Raw genomic sequence first — 14,435 nt, forward strand, 5'->3', positions numbered from 1 at the left:
TTCAAAGTAAAAATAATGATTTTTGGAACCTCATAAAAAATAATCATAAGTTCCTCCTGCCTGGCATATTTTGAACCATAACATAAAAACCTCCATTTCATACTCACATTCAACATAATTAAACAATTAAACAGTTAAATCCTTGATTGAACCATTAGTTAAAACTACTTCATATTTAAAGTGCCCTTGCTTCCTGACTTACAATTTATTGCAATGCCTTAGATGCTATGGCAACAGTGTAAAAAAACTTGTTTTTACATGTTATTAAAAACCCCTAATAAATATTATAAAATCATAAAATACTATTACAAAAACTTTTTGTTTGTATTTATATTCAATCTAAATATCGAAAATTCAGAAACATCAGACAAAATGATAGGCACCTCTAAAGGACCCTAACTATCTTTCATTATATAAATCCATGAGTTGCATAAATAATTAAATATCTAAAAAATGTATGTAAAAAATGTAAGTTATATATGATAAACATCAGTTTGTCTATAAATATAACCTATACTAATTTAATAAACTTAATAGCAAAAGTATTAGATTAAAAACATATTCTTTAAGTTAACATTTTATCTAGAAAGTGCTTTTAACTTCAATATACATTTTATAGAAGCATATTCATTCAGCCCAGGGGGTGTATGTGCTGATGTCTGAATTTGCCACATAAGTTCGCATTCCTTTAATCTTAATTCCCATGGTCCCCCTCTTAGATGAGGTTCAACTTTTTGAATTACTGTAAAGCCAAACTTATGTGTTGTTGTTCATTTAAACTAGGAGTCAGGTCATTGTGCACATTAGCCCCATTAGAAGGTACCATACCTGACTCCATAGCAATTTGTGTACTATTTCCATGTGAATTAATAAAGTGTTGGAGTCACGACCACATTTCACATATAGAAGAGACCCAAATTTGAAAAGCCTTTTAGAACGACAGAGCCACGAGCATACATTTAGAAATGGTATGGGTAAATGTAGACACTGTCAGCAGTGCAAGTACATAAAATTAGAAAAGCAGTATACCATTAGAGATAGACAATATGTAATAAGAGGAAAGTATAAAAGATTTAAAACTTTCTTCCTCGTGGTGGTTTCAAGCAAAAATTTAATCTAGGAAAGTATACTTGTGATTTCCAGGGAGTAGTGTATGTGGCATTATGTGAATTTTGCCCATCATTTTATATAGGCAAAACAGAAAGAAAGCTGAAGCAAAGAATTTATGAGCACCAATATAATATTCAAAAAGGAATTCTGACAAACACCCTGGCTAAGCACATAGCTGAGAATCCAACACATAAGTTTGGCTTTACAGTAATTCAGAAAGTGGAACCTAATCTTAAGAGGGGGACCATGAGAATTAAGATTAGAGGAATGTGAACTTATGTGGCAAATTCGGACATCAGCACATATACCCCCTGGGCTGAATTAATATGCTTCTATAAAATGTATATTGAAGTTAAAAGCACTTTCTAAATAAAATGTTAACTTAAAGAATATGTTTTTAATCTAATACTTTCGCTATTAAGTTTATTAGATTAGTATAGGTTATATTTATACACAAACTGATGTTTATCATATCTAACTTACATTTTTTACATACATTTTTTAGATATTTAATTATTTATGCAAGTCATGGATTTATATGGTATTTATATAATGAAAGATAGTTAGGGTCCTTTAGAGGTGCCTATCATTTTGTCTGATTTTTCTGAATTTTTGATATTTAGACTGAATATAAATACAAACAAAAAGTTTTGTAATAGTAAGTATTTTATGATTTTATAATATTTATTAGGGGGGTTTTAATAACATGTAAAAACAAGTTTTTATACTGTTGCCATAGCTTCTAAGGCATTGCAATAAATTGTAAGTCAGGAAGCAAGGGCACTTTAAATATGAAGTAGTTTTAACTCATGGTTCAATCAAGGATTTAACTGTTTAATTGTTTAATTATGTTGAATGTGAGTATAAAATGGAGGTTTTTATGGCTGTTGAGTTGTCTGATGAAGTTGGGGCATTTGCCTTGATGAAAGTGCTTACAATATATTGGTCTTTGTGAAGTTTAAAGCAGCTAACTTGCCTTTTTCTTATTTCTTTTTATATTTTACATCACTGATGTCTCCACATGCTTTGTTGTATCCTATTTATTTCACTATCAAACTGAATGTACATATACTTTTTAATTACATTTGTACTGGTGCTTTATTTGATGTTATTTAACTCTCTGAAGCTTTTCACAGTGAGCCTTTGCTAAAAACATCTGTTTATTGCTCATTTAGACTTTTCCAGTAAACAAATGTCAATAAATAAATACATAGCGTACTTTGGTTTTCTCTCACAAGCTGAAGCTGAAATATAGATCAGTGTTCTACCCTTGTTAGCAAAAATAAACATAACCTATGAAATTACTCTCTAATGACAGCATCACCAAATGGAGTGTGCAGTTAGCCATTAAGGACTCAAGCAATGCGTAGTTATCAATCACATAATTTTTTTTTTTATTTCGGGCTATTTTTGAGGAAGACTCCAGGTAGAAGCATCAATATTAAACTTTATTTTTTTAAAATAATTTTAACTGATTTTTAAAACAAAATAACATGTACAAGACCATAAATATATTCAACAACTTTATAATATGTATATACAATCTGTAAGATAAAATAACAGAATTAAACAACATTCAGACATTACCTACACATATAAACATGAGCAGTACAGTTTCCATCCTCCATATACATAATTATCTAACTTAAGAACTTTACTCATTCAGTATAGCTTATAGTCCATTAGTTTTGTTCAAATCCCAATAAAATAATTTCACATATATTTAACTTTTAAAGTTTAGCTTCTGCCCATTCACATTGTAATAATGTTAACCAGTTTCAGTTACTCCAACTTTACAGAGTACATAGACCTCCATTTCCTTGCTATGACCATGTTTGGTACAGATATCAGTAGCACTCGAGTGGTCACTTCCTCCTTACTCTAATCTGCTACATGTCTCTACCCCAAGTTTCAGTGTTTCACAGCACTAACTAAAGCTATAATAAATATCTCAATCCATCCCTGTGTTGCCTTCCTCCATCTTTTTTGTGCTCTTCTATATTCCTAAAAATATTCCTGCATCTTAAGCTCAACATCTCCAACATTTTAAATTAGAATCTCCTTTATCCAGTGTTATTTTATTGGATGTGCTATACCACAAATGGATCCTCATTTGTTGATCTCACAGATATGGCCATTTCCTACGATAAAAGGGATTTTCCCATTACAGTTTACAATTGTCTTGACTTATTTCTTCAATAATTCTTTCCTGAACCAACCAGACCCTCTCTACTCTAGTTCTTCTTTAACTATTTTATGCTTTTATATACAAAAATACATCTAATATTTTTAACATTGCTTCACTTGCTCCAAAGACTTTTTCTGTATTTTTTTTCACTTGTGTAGTGTTTGAGCATTCAACATGAATGTTCATCAATGTCATGAAAGTAAAGTTATTTTTATTCCCAGCTGGGAACAGTTTTGTACATCTTGGAATGAAAGACTCTTCCTTCCCAGCCATTGCTTAACTAACTCCCTTAAATGTTCCCATTTATGTTTGCCTGCTTCTTGCCATATTACCTGCTCATGCCTAGGAATTATATTTATAACATCTGCCAGATCTCAGTTCTCTTGTAGATGGGCACTTTCCAGCACATTTCTCTTAGTTGCTTAATCCCTGTCTGCCACATTTCCCTCAGTGTCAGCCATAGGCCCTATACAGAAACATACAGTCTCCTCCCCAAAGTCATGTGTCTTTATTCTCTTTGTGCAACTCAAGCCATTGTGCTCTAGATTCATAAGTGAATACTAGGTTGTTGATCTAAAGGACAGCTAGCAGCCTAGTCACAATACCTCAAATCATAGGTACATATTGATACATAGTTTTGACCCCTTTCAATGTGGGCTTGAGGGGCCAGACCCAGAGTGTATTTATGACTGCCCCTCCGTTCATCCACATTGTACTTAATGAGAGCCAGGGAGCTATTTCATTTTACATTCAAAGTAAGTCTATTCCATTAAAGCTAGATTATCTGGGATATATATATATCGTGCCAGGAGGTTCTATTTATGTCTTTGAAAACTAAAATCTCCTGAGTGAGTGTTGAGGGTGTTATTACTTTTTTGGATGTGCAGGAGGTTACACAGGACTGGTTCTTTCAGGTCCTGTATGCTACACTGATGTCACCTCTCAAGACTCTGTAGGAAACAAAAATGACAGAGAGAGACAGAATGCTTTATGGTGATCTGGGTAGCTCAAGGAAGACATGCATTTGTTTATTTTAGTGAGGAAATGCTGAGGTCTCTCAAGCTGAGTCATATGCTTAGACAGTTACATACCAAAGTGCCATTACTCTCTGTTATGGCCATGCTAAGGAAGTAGTAGATAGGATTAATAACTTCTTTCTATCTGGGAAAATACTCCAGGTGATTATTCTGGCAAGGTAAAAGGATTTCATAAAAATAGGGAAGACATGATGATGATGATTAAAGAATAGTTCATTGTCAGTAAATGTGTCAGTTTCCCAAATGTCTGAGTTAAATGCCACAACCTGTGAGGATAGATGAATTAAACCCGATCCTCACTCAAATTTAGCAGTTCCTTGCTTGGAATTCTATGTTGGCTTACTTCACCAATGCACTCTTCAAGTAGGACCCAAATCTCATCCACCAAACCATTTTAGGATATATTGTATGACATGTATAATTTGAGATGGAATCATAACCTTGATAGTGTTCATTTTGCCAGCAGTTGTACATCCTACCACCTCTCTTTTTAGAGAATTTATTTTCCTACAAAACTTCGTCCAGTTTCTTATAACTACCCCTTCACATCAATAGCCCACCTCTAATCCTGGGTAGTTGGGAAACTCCATCGCCTGTATACCACTCTCTCCTTTTCCTTCCCCATCACTGAGCAATACTGTTTCATTACAGTTCACTTCCGATCCTAAGCTTTATTTTTTATTTACACTGTGTAATCATAAACCGCTTCTGCTGCCTTTTCTGGCCACATGATGCTACATCTTTTTTTAAAGAATTTTTTTTATTAATTTAACATATTTAAAATATATACTGATGCTACAGCTTAATGATTTATTAGAATTTCCTTACATTTTTTATACATTCTAGAATCTTGCCACTGGTTTGGAGCTTGCTATCCCATTCTACAGGTTATTTCAGTAATATAAAACCGTTTCTGCTAAACAAATACTTCCTCATACCCCTCTTAAGCTGTTCTTCCTGCAGCTTCCTTTTGTGTCCATGTGTTCTCATACATTTTTCATTTTGAAAGATGGCTAATTTTACTGGATGGGTAAAATACCTATGTGTATGTCCTTTCTAAGTAAATATATGTTTTGGATATACAACAAATATAAAAAAAACTAAATACATAAACTCTTTATGCATTTTTTAAAGCTTTGAAAAATCAGTTACACTGAAAGTTAAAATCAAAATTGAAGTACAGCAGTCAATGCTGAAACAATCAGAAATGTTTCACTAGATTGTATACCTGATCTGTTATCTTAATATGATCTTATACATTAAATAAATCTCAATATTCATTACTATTTAGTTGTGAGGCATGAGTTACTAACGTAGATCAATTTGTAAAAAATATCATTTGCAAATTAGACATCAAATATTCACAAATATTTTTAATTTCATACCAAGAATCTGAATCATTTAGTGCTGGTCTACAAAATTTCTGAATACATTTCTAAAATTTTAAATAATGAGCAATAAAATATTTCTACTTCTCCAGTGTAATAGAAGCTCTGTTTAACCAGTGCTTCATTACAATGGATTTTACCCTAAAAGAAATGAACCAATTTAGCAAATTATATTCTTTACTCAGTTTTTACCTTGAGAATGATTCAAATACAGTTAAGTCATTTCTAAGTAAAAGATGTTGGGGATATTTAGAAACAATAAGTATACTGCATTAAGTGAAATGGAATGGTGAAAGGTAGTGTGCAAGAAGGATCTGATAAAGAGATGCATGCTGAATAATTACTCTACCATAGAAAACAGCACAGTAGACATCATGTGCAAAGGTGTGCATACTGACATGCAGACAAGTGTTAACATGAGAGTTACTGCATACACAAACACCAACAAAAGACATGGTTGAACTATTCAATGATACATCAAAGATAATACAGTGAACCATGGCAATCAACTTTTTTTCTATGCAAGCATTTCTCAAGGAGCAGGATTATCACTTGTTGAAAAATGCAAGGATTAGCATCTACTTTAGCAACTCAGAATATTCTAGTAAACATTTTGGAAACCAGTGTATGCATCACTTGTGTAGCACCACATTGTGCATCACAGAAGAGTCATTCAGTGGCTGACATAGCATCACCTTCATGGCTGGGATATATTTGATTGATACCATGTGGAACTAGTTGGCTGCCTGGTGCTATCTCCACATGGGATCACTTCCATGACAGGGATAATTTGATTGCTACCTTGTATAGACAGCAAAGGAGAGAATGACCACCATGCTGACATTCTATGACATAGCCTATCTTCCTGAGGTCCTGAGGGCTCCGACTATATCCGCATTCCTATCAAGACCCACCTGCCCCACTTGTCATATAGTGTATCATCCACCACTCCATCAAATGTCAGGTGTATACAACACACAGATTATTATAAACAGTGAGTGTGTGCTCCATGCAAGCAGTTCCCCAGATTCTCACATCTAACATGTGTGACCTATACCAGTGTTTCCTGCAAGGGATCTTTCCACAGGGTCACCTAGTTGTTATATGCATATATTGTCGACCTAGATCCCATAATGAACCAGTGACATGACTATGGGGAGCAGACAGCTCATACTGGTGTTTGCTGTAATGTGTTACACATGATGCTGCATATGGCTTTGCTCAATTTCCAACCATAACTGGTCTTATTTGCCTCATCCATCTCCAAGATACTCCTGTCATGTGCCTCTAGGTCCTGAAGTGCAACATCTGTCTCCTGCTGTTTACATTTTTCATAGTGCTGCCATTCTTTTAGCACCATGACTCCTCCAGTACACCTATGGGGGCACATATGCATCAGTGTGTATACAGGACTGTCCATATTGGACAAAACACACCAAGCCATTGCCTCTACCACCTCTATGGTAGCTACTGCCTTGTGCAATGCAATTGCATAAAAACTGGGACTGTGTTACATGCAGGCATGGGGTCTACATACACTGGTCTTTACTGCAGTCCCTATAACATTGTCCTTGCACATTGATCTGCAAGCACAGCATCCACTGCCATATGAGTATGTACCACAGTGTCCCTTTGCTCCTCCTGGATCCACAGCCCCAACATGTATGTCAGCTGTAATGCCTGCCTCTCACAGTCTGTGCTGTCATCCCCCAAAAGACTACAATGTCTTACTGTTGAAAAGTAAGGTGTGATCCCTGCGGTGAATTTCCTATCTTCCATCCAATCATCAAGGTTCCTTTTGAAGAGGGCCAAAGAGGCGCTCTGCTTGACATGTATGGGAAGTCAGTTCCAGAGTCTTGCGAGTCTATGGGTCAAGAACCTATCCCTCCAGCATATTTTGTTCATTGTGATGACGAGGTTTATATCCATGGAGCGTGTGTCTCTGAGGGATTGGGATTTCTTTAAGTGTAGCATGTCCAACAGCTCTGGGTTTGACATGGCCTTGTATGTTAAGCAGAGATCACATCTGAGTAGACGATATGCCACAGAGTATAGGTGGAGTTTTTTTAGATGGTCAGCATAGGGCATCTGCTTTAGGCCTGTGATTCTTTTAGTGAGGTATTTATGTGGCCTTTCCAGTTGTTGCAGATGTATTGAGAGGTACATACAAAACAGGGCATTGTAGTCTATAATGGGTCAAATGAGGGATTGAGTACAGTGGGACAATGACCTCCTTTTTTCTGGATGAAAAGCCCTTAGTGATGAGGTATGCCACATAGAAGGATTTCCTGACTGTTGTGGGGATGTGGTTATCGAAGGTGAGACCATTGTCCACCTGTGTCCCTAAGTCTCTTAATACACTTTCAGTGTTAAGTGTATTGGCACCTATGTGGTAATTCACGGGTATTTTCCCAAAGGGGATAACTATACATTTCTTGGCATTGAGCCTGAGCCCATGGCTTTGGCACCAAGCATCTGTTTCTGTAAGGCTCTTTTGTAGAATATCCACATCATTTGGAGATTCAATAATGGCCCCAGTTTGCAGTCATCTGCAAACTTTGTTAGCCAGAGTCCCTTAGTGTTGGCCTGTACTTCAGAGAAGTAGATGCCAAACAAGAGCGGTCTCGGGACTGAACCCTGAGGTACTCCACTTGTCATTTGTCTGGAGCTGGATTTGGAGTCGGCTACTTTTACAGTGTGGGTTCTGTCAGTAAGCCAGTTGGCAACCCATTGAGTTACATAGGGATTAATGCCCAGCTTAGTAAGTTTATCTATGATTCCAGAGTGGGGGATGGTGTTGAAGGCCGTGGCGAGATCCAGATAGACTGTGTGGGCCACCTTACCCTTGTCCATGGCTCTGGAGACTGATTTGAAGAAGTCAATCAGGTTCAGGAGACAAGATCGACCCTTCACGAACCCAAACTGTGTGGGGTCCAGTGTTTGAAGGTTGCCAATGACTTTGTTTATAAGTTCCGTGATAATACGTTCCATGGCCTTGCAAATCAGGCTCATCAGACTGATGGGCTGGTAGTTCCTGGGATACAAGATGGATCCCACCTTGTGGAGTGGGATAACTGTAGCTGTGCACCACTCAGTGGGCATGAAGCCTGAGGTGAGGCTATGATTAAACATGACACTTAGGTGAGTTGCCAGTTAATTTTGTAGTTCATGTAGTACACAGCCTGGGATGTCGTCTGGTCCCATGGATGCTGTATTCTTAGCTTTGGAGAGTGCATTTTTTACCTGTGTGACCACTATTACCAGAATTTGGCAATCTTTTAGTATTGAGATGGGCCCTTTAGGAGGTGAGAGGGGGGTGAAGTTTGCACTGAATCGATCTGCCAGGATATTGGCAATATCCTTGGGATCAGTATATTTAATGCCATTCTGTTGTAGCTCAGAGCAGATCTGAGCATTGTCATTTAGATTCTTGACATAGCTATAGAATGCCTCATGGCTGTCTTTGGAATCATTGGCAATTTTATTTTCGTAACTAGCTTTGGAGGATTTTATGATCAATCTCAGCTTCTTACTGAGGCTGGTAAGGGAGTTTTTTTGCATCCTGGGATTTTCCTCATTTCTACAACAGTTTCTTCCTTTTGCTGTAAAGTTTGTTTATGGCAAAGGACCACCAGATTGGCTTCCTTTTTTTGGAGGAGAGCATCTTGGTTCTATTGGGGATGGCACGATTCATGCATGAGTAGATGTGCTCGTACAGTGCCTTAGTGAAGGATTCAGCAGTCAAACTTTCAGTTCCCGTCTGCATGGGGATAATGAAGTTTGTCACTTCTGACTTGAGTAGCATGAAGTTGGCTTTGGAGAAGTTTTTTACGGCGGTTTCCTTACTGGGGGGTGGGGTGGGATGTGGATATCAAGGGTGATTAGCTTATGGTCAGACCTGACCAATGAGGGGATGACCATAGGTGTGGAGCATCGATTTCCCATGTTGGTAATGACCAGGTCTATGATATTGGAGCCCCTGGTGGGACTAAGGATTAGTTGATCCAGGACATTGGAATTTATGAATTCCAAGAACCGTTGGGCAAAGGTGTTGGTACATGAGTAGTTTTCCCAGTTAATGGCAGGGTAGTTGAAATCACCCAGTATTATGGTGTTTGGTTGTATCTTAATATTTTCCAGTATGTTTAGAAAGGTGTAGTGAGAATCTTGGGGCATGCTGGGGGATCTGTAGCAAGCTACAGTTTGGATTGCAGTCTTACCTAGTGTTAGTTTCACCTGGAGAATTTTAGATGCATTGTGTTGGACAACTAGCCAGGTGTTGTGAATATCCTTGGTGAATATGGACATTTCTCCACCTTTAGTGTTTTGGTTCTGGTTTGGTGGACAAAAAGTGTGGTAAGAGTTGTAGCCTGGTATTGCAAGGGTGCTCCCTGGAGCCTTGAACCAGGTCTCAGTTACTGCACATATATTGATGTCCTCCATTTTTAGGAGTGCCTTGAAAGAGTGAATTTTGAGGTTCAGACTTCTAGCATTGAGTAGCATTACCTTCAGATTTTGCATGCTTGTACCTGTTACGGTGGTGGTTTTGTCCTTTGAACTTTGCCTAAAAAAGGCACTATAGGGGTGGCAAGAGCCTTAGCCAGTAACCTGAATCCCAGGTGTGACAGGTGCAGACCATCTCTGGCAAAGCACTGTGGTCTGTCTATCATGTCATCCCAGGCAGACAGATACTGGATCTCCTTTGAATGACACCAGAAGCTTATCCAATTGTTGAAGTCAATCATTTTGTCCTTATCCTGTGGTATCATTCTGGGCAAAGGCAGGATGCTACTCAGGGCTAGAGTCATACCTGCCTGGGCCACATGATCTGAGAGCTCTTCCATGTCTCTTTTCATATAGTCCAGAAGATATGTCTCAAGTCATTCACTCCAACATGGACAACGACAGAGTCATATTTGTACTTGTTGTGGAGTGACTTGAGTGCATGCATTATGTGGTGGATCCTTGCACCCAACAGGCAGCTAACTGTAATGTTCTCCTTGTTCAGCCTGGTGAGTGGGATATCAGTATGCCTGACTATGGAGTCACCTATGACTAAAGTGTTGGGTACGTTGTCTTGCCTTAGGGGCTGTTGTTGGGTGGCACACTGGTGTTGTGAGCTATCTGACACTTTGGTTGTGTTTGGTGTTTATTTGCGTTTCAGCTTCAGAGGTCCTTGTTGCTTGGGCAGGTTACTGTTAAGGGCCTCCACATATGTGGGTTTAGTGTTGCTATGTGTGGGTGTTGGTGATCTGGGTTTAGAAGGGCTATGTGTTGCTTGAGGTGTAGTGGGGGTGTTAACCTTCTCCTCTTGATTGTCTAGCACAATCTTGGGTGGAGAGAGCTTCCTGCATTTTTCCCTGTGTTGTAAATGTGTTGGCCATTCCTCACTCCAACACAATCAGGCATATCATTGCCAGGGCCATTGCAGAGGTAAGTATCAGTATGTTGTAACAGCTGTTTGTGGCCACCATACACCTTGGAGTTGCCCCTGGAAAGTCGTGTACATTAGCAATACTCCAGTCTATTATAGAGTTCCCTATATTTTATTATTCTGAAATATTATATAATTGTAGTATTCTATCCATTTCAATAGTGTGGTCTCTTGCAGAATGTTGACTCCTCTTTTGCTATGATAGTAAGGGGTTAATAACACAAAGATTATGGTACAATGTTCTCTGAATTTCACCCATAACACAATCCATTATCAGGCCTATTATGTACTCTGAGATCCAGATGGCCCTGTGCATGTGCACTGCGACCAGTTATGGCATGTACATCTCTGCTATGTAGGACTGTTTTGTGGCTTTAAATGTATTTGTAAATACTACACCTAGTCTGTGCCAGTTTTTCCTAACATTGTTATATAAAGGTCAACTGTATTGACCCTTGGTGTACTAATTCAGTTAGACTGTTTTTCCCCTTCTGTAGGGATTCAACATGTTATTGTTCACTGCCTTATTGGCATGTGATTATCATTGTATGGGTGCTCAAAGACCTTCTCAAACTGCCATTTTGTAATGTACTTCTGTTCACACCACTGTACTTGACTGTACCAGTTATTCCTGGAATAGCATGGATGTGACCACTGTAATGAAGCTGTGCCCCATTGCACTGAGTTTTATTTTCCAGTTGCATAATTTCAGCAGTAATTATATGTCCATTGCAATTCATGTTCTTATAGCGAGGCATGCCATGTACTATACTTTGCCAAACTATGTTACACATCCCTCTATTTGAAACACTGTTTAAGGCAACATCATATTCAGTTGTTTTCCATCGGTTCTAGATATTTCATTTGCACTTTCTGATTATTTTTTTCCATGTTTAATTGACCATTCTGCACAAACACACACACACAAGCACACACCTTGTTACCACCCATAACCTGGGTCGGTGTCCTTCCTAGCAGTGACATAGGCACAGGTGATGATATCCAATTGTGTTACCTCCTGTCTTATTATAACAATACCCCCAAAATGTATATAAACCTTGCTACCTGTTTCACTCCTTCCAAAACCTCAAATAAGAGTCTGTAATACATCATACTGGCCATTGCTGTTGAAGTCCTGTTATTTTTCTCTGTCATCTTCTTTGATTACTTTTATATATATTTATTTTTTTAATAGAGTTTCAGTTATGGTGTATATGTGGTCCAGCATTGGTCAATATACCCTGTATTGACCTCCGCACCAATTGCCAAGTCCTCAGCAGTCACCAGTCTACCCTATCTGCATAACGATGAGGGTCATCCTGAGGTAGGTGACCAGGAAGGCTTGTTGATGGCCTTATGTGCTGTTTTTGTGGTAGGAGTGTAAGGTCTTCACTGGAGAGTAGCACATTCAGGTCCTTTTCAGTCAGAGATATGTGCTGTGGCTTGTAAGGACTGAGGTAGACCGCATACTCCCAACTATACAGATTTTCACAGAATGTCCAGATTTTAGTCTCATATTTTTGGTCTGTTTTTCATAAAATTGTGTTTTTTTCTGGCATGTTAGTGGCAAATCATTAAAGACCGAATTAGAAAACAATGACAGACATTTGAGTTTCAGACTTCATGTCCTTTAGAAAATTCATGCTAATGTAAAACCTGTTATTCTATCAACTTTCTAAGTTTGTAAGGGTAATATTTAAAAATTGGCCCTATTTTTGGGCCTTTCTCCCACTTTTATTTATGGCTTTGTCCAGATTTATTGCTCTAAGTGGTTGAGTGGTATGGTAGATCAGTGTATTGAAACCAAAACTGGCACCTTAGATTGCATGCTCTTATGACTAGCAGTCTTATTGTGATCTGACTTTGACCACTGAGTCATCAATGATGGATGCCAGCATGGCATCAGCTGCAAAGTAGCATCTGACATCTGAGTGGGTTCCACACTATGACAGTTTTGAGTTAATTTCTCACACCAGCCTATCTTCCATCATGATTTTCCCTTCCTTGTGGGTCACTCACCATCCTCGTTTATCATTAATTCTTCTCCATTACAGACCATTCACCATCTCTCTGATCTTTACATTGTAGCCACTTCCTGTTTTGTATCACCATCAGTCTTTATCTTTGTTATATGTTTGCGTACCTGCCACTCTTGCAATCCCTATAACCTCCTTCCAACCCATACTGTCCCCATGCTTACCAAACCCTCTATCCTTCTTCTCTAAAAAGTTTTAATTGAAGGATATTGTACACACTTAAGGAGAAAATTCCCTTTTAAAGAGAAGTCATACATTTTAAGAAACAACCAAATAAATGTTATCTCATTGAATAAATCCCCTGTGAAAACAGCTTTTGGAGAGCATACATTCTCCAGACTGAGTACTGCCCTATGGAGCAATCTGCCACTAGAGATAAAATGCCAAGATGCTCTCCAAGGATTCATATTATTCCTGGCAGATCATCTCCAAAGTAAAATAACTTGCAATATGGTTACTCACTCCTTGAAATATCAACCCAAATCACACCTTGTTAAATAAGCCAGAAGTGGAAGTAAGAATTGTGTATATTGCACATAGAAAAGCAAAACAGAAAAAATACCTTCTGTCCTGCACCCACCCCATTCCATTTGACCTTCTCTTTACCCATCTCTGTATACCTCTTCTTCATTTACTCTCTTTCTGACTGTCCTGTCACCTCATTTCATTCACATTTATAAAATAAACACAGTTGGCACGTTGCTATCAAGCAATTGTATAGGCTTTCAGCAGTACAAGTGTATGACATGTTCAATTTGCAGGTAGACGCACACATACACGCTAAGGTCAATATTCTACATGTATGCCAATGACCACAGCTCATGTGACGTGATATATGAGTGGTCTACTCAAATGAGTGATGTCTGCTGTTTTCAATTAAACTTGGCTTCAGTATGCAGCACTACCTCTGGCAGATTCTTCTTATGCAAGCATTTTTAAATACCTTATTGCCATCAAGCCCCAACAAGCAATTTCTATCACATTATTTGTTCAAGCATACCCCATTATTTTGAATTTCAAAAAAAGAGCAACACAAGTAGTCCCAGATGTCTTTATTGTTATATATTCAAAGATTATAAGTCAAGCATCTGCAGTCTAACTTGGGCAAAACAATAAGGAAAAAATAGAAACCAATGATCAGTGGTTTTGGTGGAGTATATAATAATGTTTGCAAAAACAAAGTGCTTTGTAAAGAAATTTTGAACTTGAAGCATATTTCTGAATTTTAAACCAAGTTTGAGA

The 14,435-nt window shown here is 37.9% G+C and overlaps 1 protein-coding gene across 1 annotated transcript in view; it reads left to right on the plus strand.

Annotated features, from left to right (window-relative positions):
* The window catches only part of LOC122788676 (vomeronasal type-2 receptor 26-like), a 70,556-nt gene that overhangs the window by 18,573 nt on the left and 37,548 nt on the right, over positions 1-14,435 (plus strand). The window lies entirely within an intron of this gene.

Source organism: Protopterus annectens, chromosome 14.part0 (genome assembly GCF_019279795.1).
Source record: "Protopterus annectens isolate FY-2018-M chromosome 14.part0, PAN1.0, whole genome shotgun sequence".
Taxonomy (NCBI): domain Eukaryota; kingdom Metazoa; phylum Chordata; order Ceratodontiformes; family Protopteridae; genus Protopterus; species Protopterus annectens.